This window comes from Tachyglossus aculeatus, chromosome X1 (assembly GCF_015852505.1).
Source record: "Tachyglossus aculeatus isolate mTacAcu1 chromosome X1, mTacAcu1.pri, whole genome shotgun sequence".
Classification (NCBI taxonomy): Eukaryota; Metazoa; Chordata; class Mammalia; order Monotremata; family Tachyglossidae; genus Tachyglossus; species Tachyglossus aculeatus.
Window position 1 is genome coordinate 33,794,786 of NC_052101.1, and position 16,662 is coordinate 33,811,447.

The following is a 16,662-nucleotide window of genomic DNA, read 5'->3' on the forward strand; positions in this document are numbered from 1 at the left end:
TGCTGATGCACTGCCATTCAGCCATGACACGGAGGGCCTTGGGGTGGCCTTGGTCGCCACTGCAGTCTTTGTCACTCTCTCTAGCTGGCAAATTTTCAGGGCTCTCACTGGGCCCGTCTATCTATCTTGCAGGGCATCTGAAATAGTTCGTTGGTCAGAAGGCTTCCCCACTGATGGCATGGCACATCCACTTGACTCTGGCTCCACCACTTGTCTGCTGTGTGACCTTGGGCAAGTCACTTCACTTCTCTATGCCTCAGTTACCTCTACTGTGAAATGGGGATTAAGACTGTGAGCCCCACATGGGACAGGCACTGTGTCCAACTCGGTTTGCTTGTATCCACCCTAGAGATTAGTACAGTGCCTGGCACATAGTAAGTGCTTAACAAATACCATCATTATCATTATGATTTCATTTCCACCAAGAGGTCTTACCTAAGCCCTCCTTTCCTCTTCTCCTATTCCCTTCATCCTGACTTGCTCCTTTTATTCATCCCCACAGCACTTAAGTACATATCTGTAATTTTAGTCACTTATATTAATATCTGTCTCCACCTCTTGACTGTAAGCTCGTTGTGGGCTGGAAATTTGTCTGTTATATTGTTATTTGTACTCTCCCAAGCACTTAGTTCTCTGCACACATTAAGTGCTCAATAAATATGATTGACTGACTGGCTGAATAGCCCCAGCATATGGGGCAGTGAGTGAAAGCAGTTTTCCTGATACCCAGAGCTCTTTCCCCTAGGCCAACTGCAGAGTATCAATCAATCAATCAATCAGTCCTATTTATTGAGTGCTTACTGTGTGCAGGGCACTATACTAAGTGCTTGGGAGAGCATAATATAACAAAACTGTTAGACATACTCCCTGTCCACAATGAGCTTAGAGTCTAGAGAACTTTAAGACTATAGGACTAGGCTAACACTCTATAATTTTGAGTCATTTACCCCTGTTTCCTGACCTCATTATAAATTAGTCTTATTATCACCAGGGTCTACTAAAATACTTGATTGGGATACCTTTAATATTTTTCTTAGAAAAACTACAAAACTAATATTTTCACTTTCAAAAGCTATGACTCTCTGGATGCTCTGATGTCATCAGATGACCCTGTGAAACTAGGGACAGGCACACGTGGTCAGGAAATCAGTGTTATTTATTGAGCACAGAACACTGTACTAAGCTCTTAGGAGAGCACAAGACAAAAGAGATCAGTAATAATAATAGTAATAATGGCATTTATTAAGCACTTACTATGAGCAAGGCATTGTTCTAAGCACTCTCATAGTAAATGCTTAATAAATGCCATTATTACTATTATTATTATTATTAGAAAGCACTGTTCTAAGCACTGGGAAGGTTACAAGGTGATCAGGTTGTCCCACGGTGGGGCTCATAGTCTTAATCCCCATTTTACAGATGAGGTAACTGAGGCACAGAGAAGTTGTGACTTGCCCCAAGTCACACAGCTGACAATTGGCAGAGCCGGGATTTGAACCCATGACCTCTGACTCCAAAGCCCATGCTCTTTCCACTGAGCCACGCTGCTTCTCTAGAAGACATAACCCCTTCCACTGGGAGCTTTTAAGTGGACAGGGGGAGACAGACAATAAAATAAATTACAAGGTCAGGGAAATGTCAGAGTGGAAGGGTCTGATCCACAGGAGTACATGTCTCTGCCCTGTCTGCATTCAAAGAAAAAGGAGATATTTCGTATGATCAGTCTCCAAATGCAAGAAGAGCAGGGACAGTTGAGAAACTTGAAGGATTTTCAATAAACAGCAATTTTAAGAGGTAAACAATGAGGGCTGTTCCCATACCTACCCTCCCTTCAGCATTGATAAGGAACCTGGCTGTTTACTCCTTTGACTCTCTGATACTCAACCGGACTCCACAATACTTAAATAGTCTTATACTCCACTATTTCCCCTATCCCTAATCCACCTTAATGCCTGTCTCCCCATCTAGACTGTAAGCTCCGTGTGGGTAGGGGATCACATCTCCCAACTCTGTTATATTGTACTTTGTTACCATACTCTGCACATAGTAAGCACTCAATAAATACCACTGATTGATTTAGGTCATTTGAAAATATGGGATACTCATGCTGCTTTCATCAGTTTTCAGAAATCCCATTTTTGAATGCCTTTTTCCAACTACGTGTCATTTCCTTCTTTTCCTCTGTGGAAAATAAAGCTATTTATAGCCAATATCCATTGTCCTGATTCATGAATATAGATCTTCCATTGTCAAAGGTTATTTCTTTCCAATTTTGGAATGCGATCATTGCCAAAATGCCTGCAGACCAATGTAACAAATGAATGACACAAAATAAAATTAAAAAGTCAAAGAGCTGCAAGATTCCAACTTAATTTAAAGCAGGATTTTGACTCTTTGGTTTGAGCCAGTCATGGAGTTATACGAAGAGTTGAGTGAATATAAAATAGCATTTTGGGGGGGGGGCGGGGGGGGGGGGGCGGTTCCAGTTTATTTTGTAGTTTATATTGGATTCAGATTTTCACCATAGTGGACTTTGCAACTTTTAGAGAATTTTTAAAATAACTATTAATATAGTCTTTATTATGAAGTTAGGTTTTTGTAACCAATTGCTTAACCCATTAAACTTACATTTTTTTTGAAAACCAAATTTCAACTAAAATATAGTTAAGCAATGCACTATACCTATTTATTTACATATATCACTGCCCTTACCACCATTCATGACACACTAACAATTTTAGGAAATGAAGTATCAGAGAAGCAGCGTGGCCTAGTGGATAGAGCATGGGTTGGAGAGTCAGAAGGATTCCCAACTCTGCCACTTGTCTGCTGTGTGACCTTGGGCAAGTCACTTAATTTCTTGTTGCCTGTTACCTCATCTGTAAAACGGGGATTAAAACAGTGAGCCTCATGTGGGATGTGGGCTGTGCCCAATCAAATTACCTTGTATCTACCCCAGCACTTAGTACAGTGCCTGGCATATAGTAACTCAACAAATTTTTTTAAAAGTATGTGTCATTAATAAAGATGATGTATGACTGACCCAGACTAGGGCTTGTTGCCTGCCATCAGGTGTGGCAGAAACCTTCAGAGAAGATTTGAGAGTGTCATATTATGCATGTCATATTCTCCTTCCTCTACCTTACTCAGCAAAGTAATAATAATAATGATGATAGTATTTGTTAAGCGCTTACTATGTGCAAAGCACTGTTCTAAACACTGGGGAGGTTACAAGGTGATCAGGTTGTCCCACAGGGGGCTCACAGTTTTAATCCCCGTTTTACAGATGAGGTAACTGAGGCACAGAGAAGTTAAGTGAGTTGCCCAAAGTCACACAGCTGACAGTTGGCGGAGCCGGGACTTGAACCCATGACCCCACTATTGGGTAGGGACTGTCTCTATATGTTGCCAATTTGTACTTCTCAAGCGCTTAGTACAGTGCTCTGCACACAGTAAGCGCTCAATAAATACGATTGATGATGATGACCTCTGACTCCCATAGAGAATAGCCCTTTTCAAGTGTTTCTTAGGGAAAGAGAAGAACCATAATTACAGCTTGCATAGAGCCCCCTCACCCTTCTTCCTGTTGCCAAAGTCATGAAAGCAGAAAGTGAATGCCTTGCATTCATTGAGATTCACTACTAGATCGAAAAGATAATGGAAATAAAGACTTATTCTAAGTCTTCAATGCTTGTTTGGTTAACCCAGCCAAGCTAGATGTCATTCATTCAACTATTAGTTCTCACACTGAATTTCAGAATCTTCTGACACTTTAGTTATAAGGCTTCATCTTAGTATATAATTGAGGGTTCCTATTCCCTTATCATTCATTGTCAAAAAAATCAGAGCCCAAAGCACCAGTAACCACCTTCAAGAAGAGTTGGAATCATTTTCAGGTGATGTTACTGAAACTGTGAAGTGTAGTGGATGCCTCAGAGCAGTTGGCCACACCAGGAATATAATGGTATATGTTATTTGTACTTCCCAAGCGCTTAGTACAGTGCTCTGCACACAGTAAGCGCTCAATAAATACGATTGCTGATGATGATGATTTCCTGTAACCAATGAACAGCCCATAAGCCTTTGGAACAGAATAATAAAAATATGAGAATAATAAAAAACTAATCTGAACTCAAACTAAACTAGTTATGAACAGTCATTTAACTGAACACTTGTTCTGTGCCAAGTAATAATAATAATGACATTTATTATGTGCTTACTATGTGCAAAGCACTGCTCTAAGTACCGGAGAAGTTACAACATCATCATCATCATCATCAATCGCATTTATTGAGCGCTTACTATGTGCAGAGCACTGTACTAAGCGCTTGGGAAGTACAAATTGGCAACATATAGAGACAGTCCCTACCCAACAGTGGGCTCACAGTCTGAAAGGGGGAGACAGAGAACAAAACCAAACATACTAGCAAAATAAAATAAATAGGATAGATATGTACAAGTAAAATAAATAAATAAATAAATAAATAAATAGAGTAATAAATATGTACAAACATATATACATATATACAAGGTGATCAGGTTGCCCCACAGGGGGCTCACAGTCTTAACCCCCATTTTACAGATGAGGTAACAGGCACAGAGAAGTCAAGTGACTTGCCCGAAGTCACACAGCTGACAATTGGCAGAGCCGGGATTTGAACCCATGACCTCTGACTCCAAAGTACTTCCCTAAGTCCATGAGAGTCTGTCGCAGAGTGTTAATAGATCAATACCCACCTTTAAGGACCTTGCAGTATAGCCTGGGGAGAGAGATCCTAAAGTAAGTTACAAGAAGGAGGAAGCAGCAGAGTTAAAAGGTATTTATGTAAGTGATATCTCAGGACTGTGAGGCGGTGAGAGAGATTTGGATGTGCTGTAATGGTAGTTGGAGGGGAGGCAGGAGAAACAAGGTGAAGAGATGATATATTAATCAGGGAAGGCCTCCTGGAGGAGATGTGACTTCAGAAGGGTTTTGCAGATGCGGTGAGTAGAAGCTCTTACGCAAAGAGATGATATAGCAATCCAGCTCCCATTTTGAGAATGGCTGTGTGTTCATACATGACACCGGAGTCATTAGATCCGATATAAATCAGTAGATTTGGCAGAGGGTTATCCTAATTAACCTGGCTCTGACATGTAGGAGAGAAGTGGAGAACAGGAGGAGTGCTAAGGATTCTCAATCCCTAATGCAGTTTCCATGGTGCACAGACAGTTTGTAAGTTTAAGCACACACTGCCTTTTAATTGGCTAGTTAGTGTTGTTTTCTTAGTGTTGTTCTAGCTACCAGCCTAGCCTCAGGCTAGTAATTACCACCAGGACAGGTCAGTTGTCATACATTCAGTCCTTTCTCTTTACTTCCTCACAGGAGGACAGTCTCAGAATTTTCCTTTCACAGTAAGCTTTACTTTCATTTTGGGTTTTTTTTGTTTACAATAATGTAGGTTGGTTTTCATCTAGAACTTATTTATACTGTGTTCTCCCTCATGCCCCCCCACAATCCCCATCTCCCTCAGCCACCCCCAGCCCTGGAGTTGTCGGAATCTTTCTTTAGGGCACTTACAAAGGGCGACAGGTCTAACTGTCCATGTGGTTCAGGGCTTCGTGTGAGTCTGCATTTAAATCTTCATCCAAATTCCTATCTTCCTCTATCCAAACTTTTTGGAGTAGTTCGATAGGATGGCAAGGCAGTGTGGCCTAATGGGTAGAGCACGGGCTTGGGAGTCCAAGGGACCTGGCTTCTAATCCTGGCTCTGCCACTTGTCTGCTTTGTGACCTTGGGTAAGTCACTTAACTTCTCTGTGCCTCAGGTACTTCCTCTAAAATGGAGATTAAGACTGTGAGCCCAGTGTGGGACAGGAACTGTACGCAACCCAATAACCTTATATCTTCCCTAGCATTTAATACAGTGCCTGGCACACAGTAAGTACTTAATAAATACTGCAATTATTATTACTCCCTTTGTTTTTCACTCCTATAAGTCCCACAGCACTTATGTACATATCTGTAATTTATTTGTATTGATGTCTGTCTCCCCTTCTCTAGACTGTAAGCTCCTTTTTATTGTTGTACTGTCCTTTCCCAAATGCTCTGCCCACAGTAAGCACTCAATAAATACAAGTGAATGAATGAATGAATAATTAACTGAGTGCCCCCGAATTGTTTTTTCCTGCAGCAATGAGCTAACACTATCAGGAGTTATTGGTATTATCCTCAGGCCTTTATCAGAAATTTCCGAGAAGCAAGGAGACAAGATAAGAGTGTGGCAGAAAGAACCGTCCATCCCCAGTTCTTTCAGTGAAGGTACTGAATAGGTTTGGTTAAACTGAGCACTGTTTTGTGTTTCATTTATCTGCATTTGGTTGGAGGGCGTGCAATACTTTTAGAGTGTCTGTCTGCAAGTAAGCATCTCTGGTGTGAAGAATATTTAATACCCACCCCTTCAGAGAGAGATTCAGTGTCTGGGATTATCCTCAACCTTCCCAAATGTCAGTGTCAGTGTTCATTACATTGTAAGGACCTTCAGGGAAGTGGTCACGTGTTTTGCTTCTGTTGTATTCTCCAAAGGGCTTAGGACACGGCTCTGTATTTACTAGGTTCTCAGTAAATACTACTGATTGATATTAACAGATTGTCAGACAGCTTGCTAATATACTAGAGAAAATTCATTGTAACTTTCCCGGTTCTTAACAATTTTCTTTCAGTCAGTTATATTTATTAAGCACTTGCTTGTGCAGAGCACTGTACTAAGCAATAGGACATGTTTCAAAGGGAAAGACTGCTTTTGGCCAGGGAATGAGGAAGGAACCGTTTTAGGAGAAGAGAGGTAGCAGGACAAGCCATCCACATTTGGCAAAACAACCCCAAATATTCCTCTCTAGTCCTGCCACACATGAAAAAGAACCAGTGGTACCCTCAAATGTTCTTCTTTCAACCTGGGCAGCCTTGACCAGATGGTAAATTAGGGAAGCAGCATGGCTTGAGTAGGGTTTAAGAGTTAGAGGATCTGAGTTCTAATCCCAGCTCTGCCACTTGTCTGTTGTGTGAACTTCGGCGAGTCACGTAACTTCTCTGTGCCTCAGTACCTTCATCTGTAAAAATGGAGATTAAGACTCTAAGTTCCATTTGGGATAGGGACCGTGTCCAGCAAAATTATAATTCTTGCTGTCCAGAGAGTCCTGTCTCCAGTGGCTCTTTCAGGCAGCATTCCAGGCAACAGAGGCAAGAATTTGACTAATTCCTTGTCAGACTGCTTGCCGTTCCTGCTCTGCTCCATGCCAAGGATGCCTTGTTACTCAGTAAGTATGTGCTCTCAGCGAGTACCTCTGAGAGCATATGTGACGTCGGTTGGTTGCTAGTTGGTTAAGTGGAGTACGTGTGTCATGGCAAATACGTGTGGTTTGTGACTGCCTGTGTGCATCTGAGGAACATACTGAGGAACAGAGGCAGAGAACAGGGGCAGAGAGTGGCAGCAAGTATATGTCTTCTGACTCTCCTCTTTTTCTGCCTTTCTTGTCTTTTCCTCTCTTCTTTTGAGTCTCTCTATCTGTCTTCCCTGTGACTGTAAAGACAGGTGCAGAGATTAAGAGGTCTAGGAAGGAATGATCTGGTAAAAAGAAGTAGCGTGGCTCAGTGGAAAGAGCCCAGGCTTGGGAGTCAGAGGTCATGGGTTCTAATTCCGGCTCCACCACATGTCTGCTGTGTGACCTTGGGCAAGTCACTTCACTGAGCCTCAGTTCCCTCATTGTAAAATGGGGATTAAGACTGTGAGCCCTACGTGGGACAACCTGATCACCTTGTATCCACCCCAGTGCTTAGAACAGTGCTTCGCACATAGTAAGTGCTTAACAAATGCCATCGTTATTATTAAAAGATGAGACTCTGGAGCTATAAGGGCCTGGTCTTATTAGTCATTCCTTGCTCTGGCCCCAATTTACCCTCCTCCTCCACTCTTGGGCCTGAGGTCAAATGACAGCCCAGAAGAATTAGGGATAAAACCCTTCACTTCACCTCCTTGGCCAGGAGCCCACTCTCAACTTGCTTCAAACAGAAAGAAAGCCCAAAAGATGAAGGTGGCCCAATTCAGAAGGTCAAAGAGAACTCCTGCTATTGAATGATTACCCTACAATAATGACAATAGATAGTGTCATCTTGTTCTATCTGCAAATGCCCTTTTAATTTGAGATGATTTATTGAAAATTATATATTCTCATGAGAAGCATACTAAGACACTGCAATCCAGGGATTGGCTTGCATTCTGGATTTTTGGCAAAACGGATGCTGCCACCTCCAAAACAATATTTAAAGTCTTGCTGTTTACTTCCTTAAATGCAGAGAGCAGTCAACAGCAGCTCAGTACCACGTTCTTAAATATTAATTTAATAAAGATTTAATAAGGTTGTTATTGAATCTGAGGTAAAGACCACTTCATTATTTAGAATTGTTTTTTGGAGTGTGAACAGCTACTGAAGGCAGTAGTTATGGTTAGAGAACATTAACAAGAATGCTATAAAAAGCTTGTAATATCATCTCAATGGGTTAGCATGCCACTGGCAGAGAGAAGGTTAACTATAAACCAAGAAAACTCAAGCATATGGATGCTAGAAGACAGCATTACATGGAAGTGGAAGGGGATAGGGAAGGAAATTTAATCTCCTCACTACAGCCAGAGAGAATTCCCAACTAGGGTCAACTTGTGTGTAAAGGGAATAATACTGTCTTGAATGTATACGGTATTCATTTTCCAATCTGCTTTCAAATCAGTTATGCCATTTTCTCCTCCCAGTATCTCAGTGGGTTAAAGAGAGCAAGGAATTACGATTCCCATTTTCTGTGTGACAACACCCCATGTTGACTTATACTCAAGCTTGGGAAGAGAGAAGGAGAAATTGCGGTGCCAGATATTAAGCCCCATGTGGGACAGGGACTGTGTCCAACCTAATTTGCTTGTATCCACCCCAGTGCATACTACAGTGCCTGGAACATAGTAAATGCTAAACAAACACCACAATTATCATTTAGGAATGACCTTTAAGCAGAGAGAAAGGAGTCCTTGGGAACAGGAAGACATCAATTAGAAAAGGTTATGTTAAGTTCGAGTCCCACAGCCAGGGAAAGCAAGACAGAGGGTCAAGGGGGTCAAGTTAGGCAGGGAATGTTGAGTTGAGGGCATGGATTTGTGAACCAAGAGACGGAATACTGGCTAGCAAGTCCAAATGGAGCATGATAGCATGGGGTAACTGAAGATGTTCTAGTGATCAGAGGTCTCTGTGTGGGAGCAAATCAGTTTTGTGGAGAGGGAGAGAGAAGGCAGTTTAGGAGATTGTGGTTGTACAGTCAGATTTCTAGACTGTGAGCCCACTGTTGGGTAGGGACTGTCTCTATATGTTGCCAACTTGTACTTCCCAAGCGCTTAGTACAGTGCTTTGCACACAGTAAGTGCTCAATAAATACGATTGATTGATTGATTGATTGATGAGTTGGGGAAATTAGAACTCACCAGTGATTATGAAATCCAATGTGTGCCCAAGTTGGTGAGGGGCTGAAATGGGGTGGGGTTTCCTTCTGGATCCCTATTTGGATGATACCCATGACCAAATGGGCAAAAGAGGCATGAACTAGCCAGCAGAAAGAAAAGTGCAAAAACAATTAAAATGAGGCAGAAAACATAGCACTGTTAAGTGAGCCGTACCTTTCTTATGCTAAGGGATTGAAGTATGAACAAGAGAATGCTGCCCTATGCTGATGCAGATCTTGACTGTCCCACTGCAGAACTCCTCAAGAAATACAAAGAAGGGGACCTGAACCCCCTTTTTGATATCTTAAAGACTCGAGCTGGGCAGTTCTAATCAAGGTTTCTTTCACGTTGCTACCTTTTCAAGAAATGCTACTTAGATGCCCTCTGTCCAGGGAGTTTTGTGTTTGAGCAAGAAAAGGACCCAGGTTTAGGGAAGGGACAAACTCTTGCAGGAAAAATGGGGAAGGGAAGAGGGGTCAAGCCCTCTCTCTGAGCTAATCAGTCTTCTAGAAGCAGGGTCTGGCTGGCTGCAACCCCAAAGATCCCCTTTCCTTTGGGGTGGCTTCATTGGAAAGTCAAGGTGGTAAGACTTCAGGGTGAGACTGGGCAGGGAAGATGCCACTGCCCTAGGAAGGAAAAGACTTGGAGGGTTTTTGGACACTGGGGAATAATCCAAATATCCTTGATCTTTCTAGCCCATGGACTTTGGGGCTTTTCCTGCAAAGTGTAGGGTTGGGAAACCCCCAAATGTCACAACAGGTGAGAAAACTGTGACCCGAAGAGGTTGAGTTAATTACCCTAAGCCAAATAGCCGGTCAGTGGCAAATCCTCTGCATTCTCCACTGTGCCAGGCCGCCCATCATGAACTTTCTCATAGTTATCCAAAAGACTGTATCCCCTATCTGCTTACACAATGCAGCGCTTTTTCTACTTTGGGAAACTAAAACAACTTTAGTCTGAATAGGATTCCAGAACCCAGATAGAGATGGGGTTATAACTATCACAGGTTCTAATCTTGGTTTCAGAGCTCTCTCAGAAAGTGTTTTAATAAGTGAGCCCAGTTTTTTTTTCACGAGGTCTTCATGGACTGTTAGCTTTGGGGCTAGCAGCTAGGAGAAAAGAGGGAGGAAGGAAAAGTATGAGAGAGAGAGAGAGACAGAGAGAGACAGAGAGAAAATCTGGAAGAAGCACTATGGTCTAATGGGAAGAGCAAAGACACGGGAGTCAGAGGACCCGGGTTTCAATCCTGGTTCTGCCAATTGCTTTCTGTGTGACTTTGGGCAAGTCACTTAACTTCTCTGTGCCTCAGTTTCCTCAACTGCAAAATGGGGATTAAATACCTGCTTTCCCTCCTACTAAGAATGTGAGCCCTCAGTGGGACAGGGACTATCTTTCCCAGTGCTTAGAACAGCATTTGACACAAGTAAGCACTTAACAAATACCATAATAATAGTGTTGCCTCTTAAATATTAACTGAACCCTGTAGCTTATTTTTGCCAACCATATAAGTCCTGATGTCAGGCATTCAGTACTTAAAGTCTAGAACGCAGCCAAATAATGGTTTATGCCATTTCCAATATGTTTCAAAAGGTTTGGACATTTAGTTAAAAATCCACAAAATGTGGAATTTGGAAAAGTTTCAGGAATGTAAATTGGGATAGAGGTTGAGGAAGTAGAAAAGGAGTTTTGATGTGCATCAGGGGAAGAATAATTTTCATTGCTCCTAGTTTCCTGGGTTGGAAATCGGAATCTGTGTCTAAACCTCCGCAGAGCATATATTTAAAGGAGAAAGCTACAAGGTTGTCCATGTAATGTGAAAAAAATGTCTTAAAGAACTTTCAAAACAATTACTCTTACTAGATAATTTGTGTACCTTGAAGACAACCATAGCCCATATGAAATGGAGAAAGAGAGCAAACTAATGCAAACTAAACTAAAAAAAAAACTGAAAAAAAAAAACCCAACTCTGAGTCTTGGACTCTGAGTGTGTTATTTAGTCCTAAGACCTGGTTACCTAGTCTTCAACTCTCTCTTGGTTTAATATATAGAGTTATTTATCAATATAACTTACTGAAGAAAACAACTATTGCCCTAGGAATCCTGGGATACATACAAATCACATATTCTGTGAACATTTTAATTGAATTCAGGAATTAAAATTAATCAGAAAAGAAAAAACAGAAAAATAACCACCAGAAATTCCAAGTCAACACTGGGATCAAGAGGAACAAACAAGTATTCAATTTTACTGATATGAGGAGAGACTTCAGAAAGATGACCATGGAAAAAATTTGTCTTCTCAACATAATAAATAATAATAACATAATTATGGTATTTGGTAAGTGCTTACTATGTGCCAAGGACTGTAATAACTGCTGGGATAGGCACAATAGGATCAGATCAGCTTAGTGGAAAGAGCATGAGCTTGGGAGTCAGAGGATGTGAGTTCTAATACTTTCTCTGCCACTTCTCTGCTGTGTGACCTTGGGCAATTTGCTTCAATTCTCTGTGCCTCAGTTACCTCATCTGTAAAAGGGGGATTAAAACTGTGAGCCCCCGTGGGACAACCTGATTGCCTTCTATCTATCCCAGTGCTTAGAACAGTGCTTGGCACATAGTGAGTGCCTAATACCATTATTATTATTATTATCTACTGCCAGAAATGCTCTGAAGTCCCTTCATGCTTATTATTCTACAAAAGTTACAGGAGTCTTATCAATTGGTGACAAAACATAAGTGTTTTACTATAAATGAATTTTTCCTTGGAAATTGGAATTCCTTATAACTTATCTTCAAATGTTGAATCAAGATAATCATTGAGCACTTGTGTGCAGAGCACTGTACTGAGCTTTTGGAAAAGTACAGTGCAATAGAGTTGCTAGACACGATCCCTGTTCCCAGGAACCTACAATCTACAGAATATACTTGTGATTCTTGCCTAAAGAAGCTGACATTTGGGGTGCAATCTATGCATGCATAATTTAAGTTTTCATGTTGCATAATTAGGTCACCCAGCACCAAAGCACTTTAAAGGTGTATGAACTGGCTTTTCACCACATGTTGGGGGTATGCTTAAATGACCAGTGATATTTATTCTCCCTCTTGCTTCTGGAAGGTGAAAACAATGGGACCTTCCAAGTGTGTTTGTATGCGTGCATGTGTATTGTGGGGTCGGGGGGTGGGAAGGAGGAGAGAGCAACCAACCTTCTGCCTTTCCTAAGGATCCCCCTAATAAACTATGCTTAAATCCAGTGTGAAGGGAGAAATGTTCCCAAGGATATGAGATCTATACAGCCACAGGTATACAACACATTCTGTACTTCACACTGGCAGGAACTATTCATTCATTCATTCATTCATTCAATCGTATTTGAGCGCTTACTGTGTGCAGAGCACTGTACTAAGCGCTTGGGAAGTACAAGTTGGCAACATATAGAGACGGTCCCTACCCAGCAGTGGGCTCACAGTCTAGAAGAGGGAGACAAGTCTAGAAGGGGGAGACAACCATGGAGAATGTTAATTAGAAATGTTCACTCATGTGGTCCCATAGCTTGAAAACTGCTAGAATGTAAAACAGAGGCTGAAACAAGAAATACTTTGCATGATAGCAACCTATCAGTGCCCCGGGGGCTTTCCACTGATTCTTTTCTTCCTAGAACTACAGTTCCACAAAGAAAATGCTTAAGAAACATCTTTAACTTAATCCCCTCATTGACTGCTCCTTGGGAGACTAATTGTTGGGAATTTCAAGAAGGTGAAAATTTCATTTGGATGTAAAGAGGAAAAATTAGGGATGTTTGTAATATATCCACAAGTATTAGGGTGAATGCCCAGGAAAGCAATCATTGCACAGTTCCTCTAAGCTTCCTTTGGCACTCTTGGGAAACAAACTACTGGTCTGGATGAACTACTGGTCAGACCCAGGAATGGCAATGTTCTTGGATTTTATGAACTTTTAAAATGATAACAGTTTAGAAGAGTAAAAGGGATTGCATTTTATATTTAACAAGATAAAAAAGTCAATTTTAGATCATAGATTTTATGGTTTTCTGAATGTTTGTGTGTGAGCTTTGAAATGATCAGAACTATGAATGCTGATACTTTGAAATATGTGGAACCACTGGACCAATACTAGAAATTCACACTTGAAAATCATACTGTAACAATACGAATGCACCTAGGGTTGGATGCACACATTGGTCGAATTTAAAAATCCCTTAATCATGAACTCAAATACTCTTCATTGTCCACCTCAAAATTTTTCTGAAAATTAATGAGGTTTTTTAAAACTTTTTAGCCAATGTAGATAGATGGATCCACAATTCCCTTGTTTCTGAATTGCTGAATTTGAAGAGATACTCAGATACCTTTTATTCATTTGGTTCGCACAAATCACCAGATTATGTTGCAGTGATTTGTGATTTGATTACAAGCTTAACACACAAAAATTGTGCACAAGAGACTTGAACAATTGCAACACCACACCCATAGCAAATCAAGTTCATAGAAACGCTGTGGCTGCTTCTGAAATGGATCGCTGAACCTGTTCAGTTTTCGATCCCTGTCTAGAGACCTTGATAAATGTTCTGCTTTTTCCGTTGATAAAACCCTCCTTTTGGATGTTCAGCTGCCAGCTGACTACGGTCCTCTAACCCCGATAGATCCCTAGGATACAGAAGGCTGCTTTCCTTTCTTATTTTAATAGCAATGAGCCACCCCAAGAGCCTTGTTAAAACTCACTTTATCTATTAAAAAAGAGAAAAAAGACAGCTTTAAAACAGGAATGTGATAAGATCAGAGTCCTTCAAAGCAAAAATGACAGACTAGAGGGAAAACTTAAAAAGCAAAATTTTGGAAGGCATGATTATCTCGATGACATACAGGAGTTTCTCTGGTTTGCTATCTCTCACAAAACTTTTAACTGCTCCTTGGCACAGAGAGAACGGCTCGGACTGTACAGCATAAGCACTATAAAAGATGAGTGCTGTAGAAAAGGGCTGATAAAATCCATTTCCAGAAGAACCAAGATTCATGTTTTCCCAGAAGAGAATCTTTGCAGTGTCTTCCCAAGGAAGCAGTTCATCCAGTCCTGCAGTCTGAATTGTGACTTCATGACATCCTTCTCAACTGTGTTGCAGTGGATTCACTGCCAAAGGATTCTGGAACTCCATTAAAACAAGTGGATATTTAAGAAATATGAGGAATGTTGGTCTATGTAACTGCCTAAAGTGCCTCAAAAGCATTACCCTGGGGAATCATCCTGATTTCCCTTTCAAAGAACCTACCTGGGTGTGCAAAGGGACATTTGTTTGGATTACAAAAGTGTCTGGGAATCCTGTCAATCAATCAATCAATCATATTTATTGAGCGCTTACTGTGTGCAGAGCACTGTACTAAGCACTTGGGAAGTACAAGTTGGCAACATATAGAGACAGTCCCTACCCAACAGTGGGCTCACAGTCTAAAAGAGTGGGCTCACAGTCTAAAAGTCAAATCTACCACTTCCAAGTGGGTCGAACACAGGCCCAGGAGTCAGAAGGAACTGAGTTCTAATCCCACCTCTGCCACGTGTGACCCTGGACAAGTCACTTAACTTATCTCTGCCTCAGTTACCTCATCTGTAAAGTGGGGATTAAGATTGTATGCCGTATGTGGAACATGGGCTGAGTCCAACCTGATTAACTTGTATCTACCCCAGCACCTGGCACATAGTAAGTGCTTAACAAATACCACAATTATTATTAGTATGACCCATCATGGTGATGCGTTCCCTACTATTGACATCTGCCAGTCTTATAACACAATCTGACACTGGTCTGGAGCCTGTCCCATGGTCCACTCTCTGGTCAGCTCCAGAGGAAAGGTCTAGGTGGCCTCTGTCCCCTTCCCCTGTCATGGGGGTCAGCTCTGGAGGAAGAGCCCGGTGAAAGAGGCCTCTTAGTTGGGCATTTGGGAGCCAGGTGCCCACCCTGAGTCTGCTCCCTGTCCCCATAATCCACACATGTCCCTAGAGGGGGAAGCCAGGCACCAGAGAGACCCCATCTCCCCCATTCCCACCAAGGGGGTCAGCTCCGGTGAAAGGAACCCAGGAGAGGTATGAAAGACATAATCAGAAGAGGGAGGTTTCCAATTAATTAATTCCTAAATAACCAAGTACTTAGTACAGTGTTCTGCAAACAGTAAGCACTCAATAAATACGACTGAATTAATGAAAATAACTGAAAATGGGAGAGGAGCATGATTTAAATTCTCTTCCCCATCTCCTCACCTCCAATTCGCTATGGGGAAAGGCTTCCCAGGGTCACAGAAAGCCCTGACCCTCTCTTCCCCCACACTCACCCCTGATTGCTAGCTCGGAATACTTTGTAATTTAAATTATGAAGATCAGGAGCCAATAGAAAATGCTAGTTTATCAGTTCAGCTTGAAGGATTTTGCCTGATTAACGTGTCATAGTACAAAATGCACTAATCCGTCGTAGAACCGCCTGCCTCACAAAAGTCATCTGCTTCCTGTAGCCTCTCTCTTTCTATTCCCCACCAGTCAAATCCTCTTTGGTGAGATGAGGCAAACCTTACATTTGCAACTACATATTCCCAAGAGAGAAGTAGTTTCCTGGTGAAATTACATACTTTCAATTTAGGGGAAGTGAAAAGATGAAGCAATTGCCCAGATCATTTTAGTGTGAGTGGTCCAGGTGAGCCCCTCTCAGGGTCGCACCTGGAGAGTTTCCAATTCTCTACCAGTCTTGGCTACAGGAGGGAGAGTCAAGCTGAGAGCTACCAATTCCATTCCTAGCTTGGGCAGTGGCTAGTGAGTGGAAGGCAATCTGCTACAACTCAAAACTCACCCAAGCTGGGCAGCAGCAGCATGGTTGAGAGTTGAGGGCAGAGACTCAAGTTTACTGCATGGAAGGAGGCAATGGTAAGCCACTTCTATATTTTTATCAAGAAAACTCTAAGGATACACTACCAGAATGATTGCAGAGAGTAAGCAGGGCGTTCTGGGAGAGATGTGTCCGTGGTGTCGCAATGGGTCGGAAAAGACTCGATGGCATAAGACAAGGTCCAGCTGAGAGGCAGTGTGGTCTAATAGAAAGAGCAAGGGTCTGAGATTTGAGTTCTAATCCAAACTCTAACACTGACGTGCT

The 16,662-nt window shown here is 41.8% G+C and overlaps 1 non-coding gene across 1 annotated transcript; it reads left to right on the plus strand.

Moving 5' to 3' along the window:
• Window positions 1-16,214: 16,214 nt before the first annotated feature.
• LOC119920390 lies at window positions 16,215-16,352 on the plus strand. Its single transcript, XR_005448139.1, has one exon. It is a non-coding gene; the product is annotated as a small nucleolar RNA SNORA7 (small nucleolar RNA).
• The last annotated feature ends 310 nt before the right edge of the window (window positions 16,353-16,662 follow it).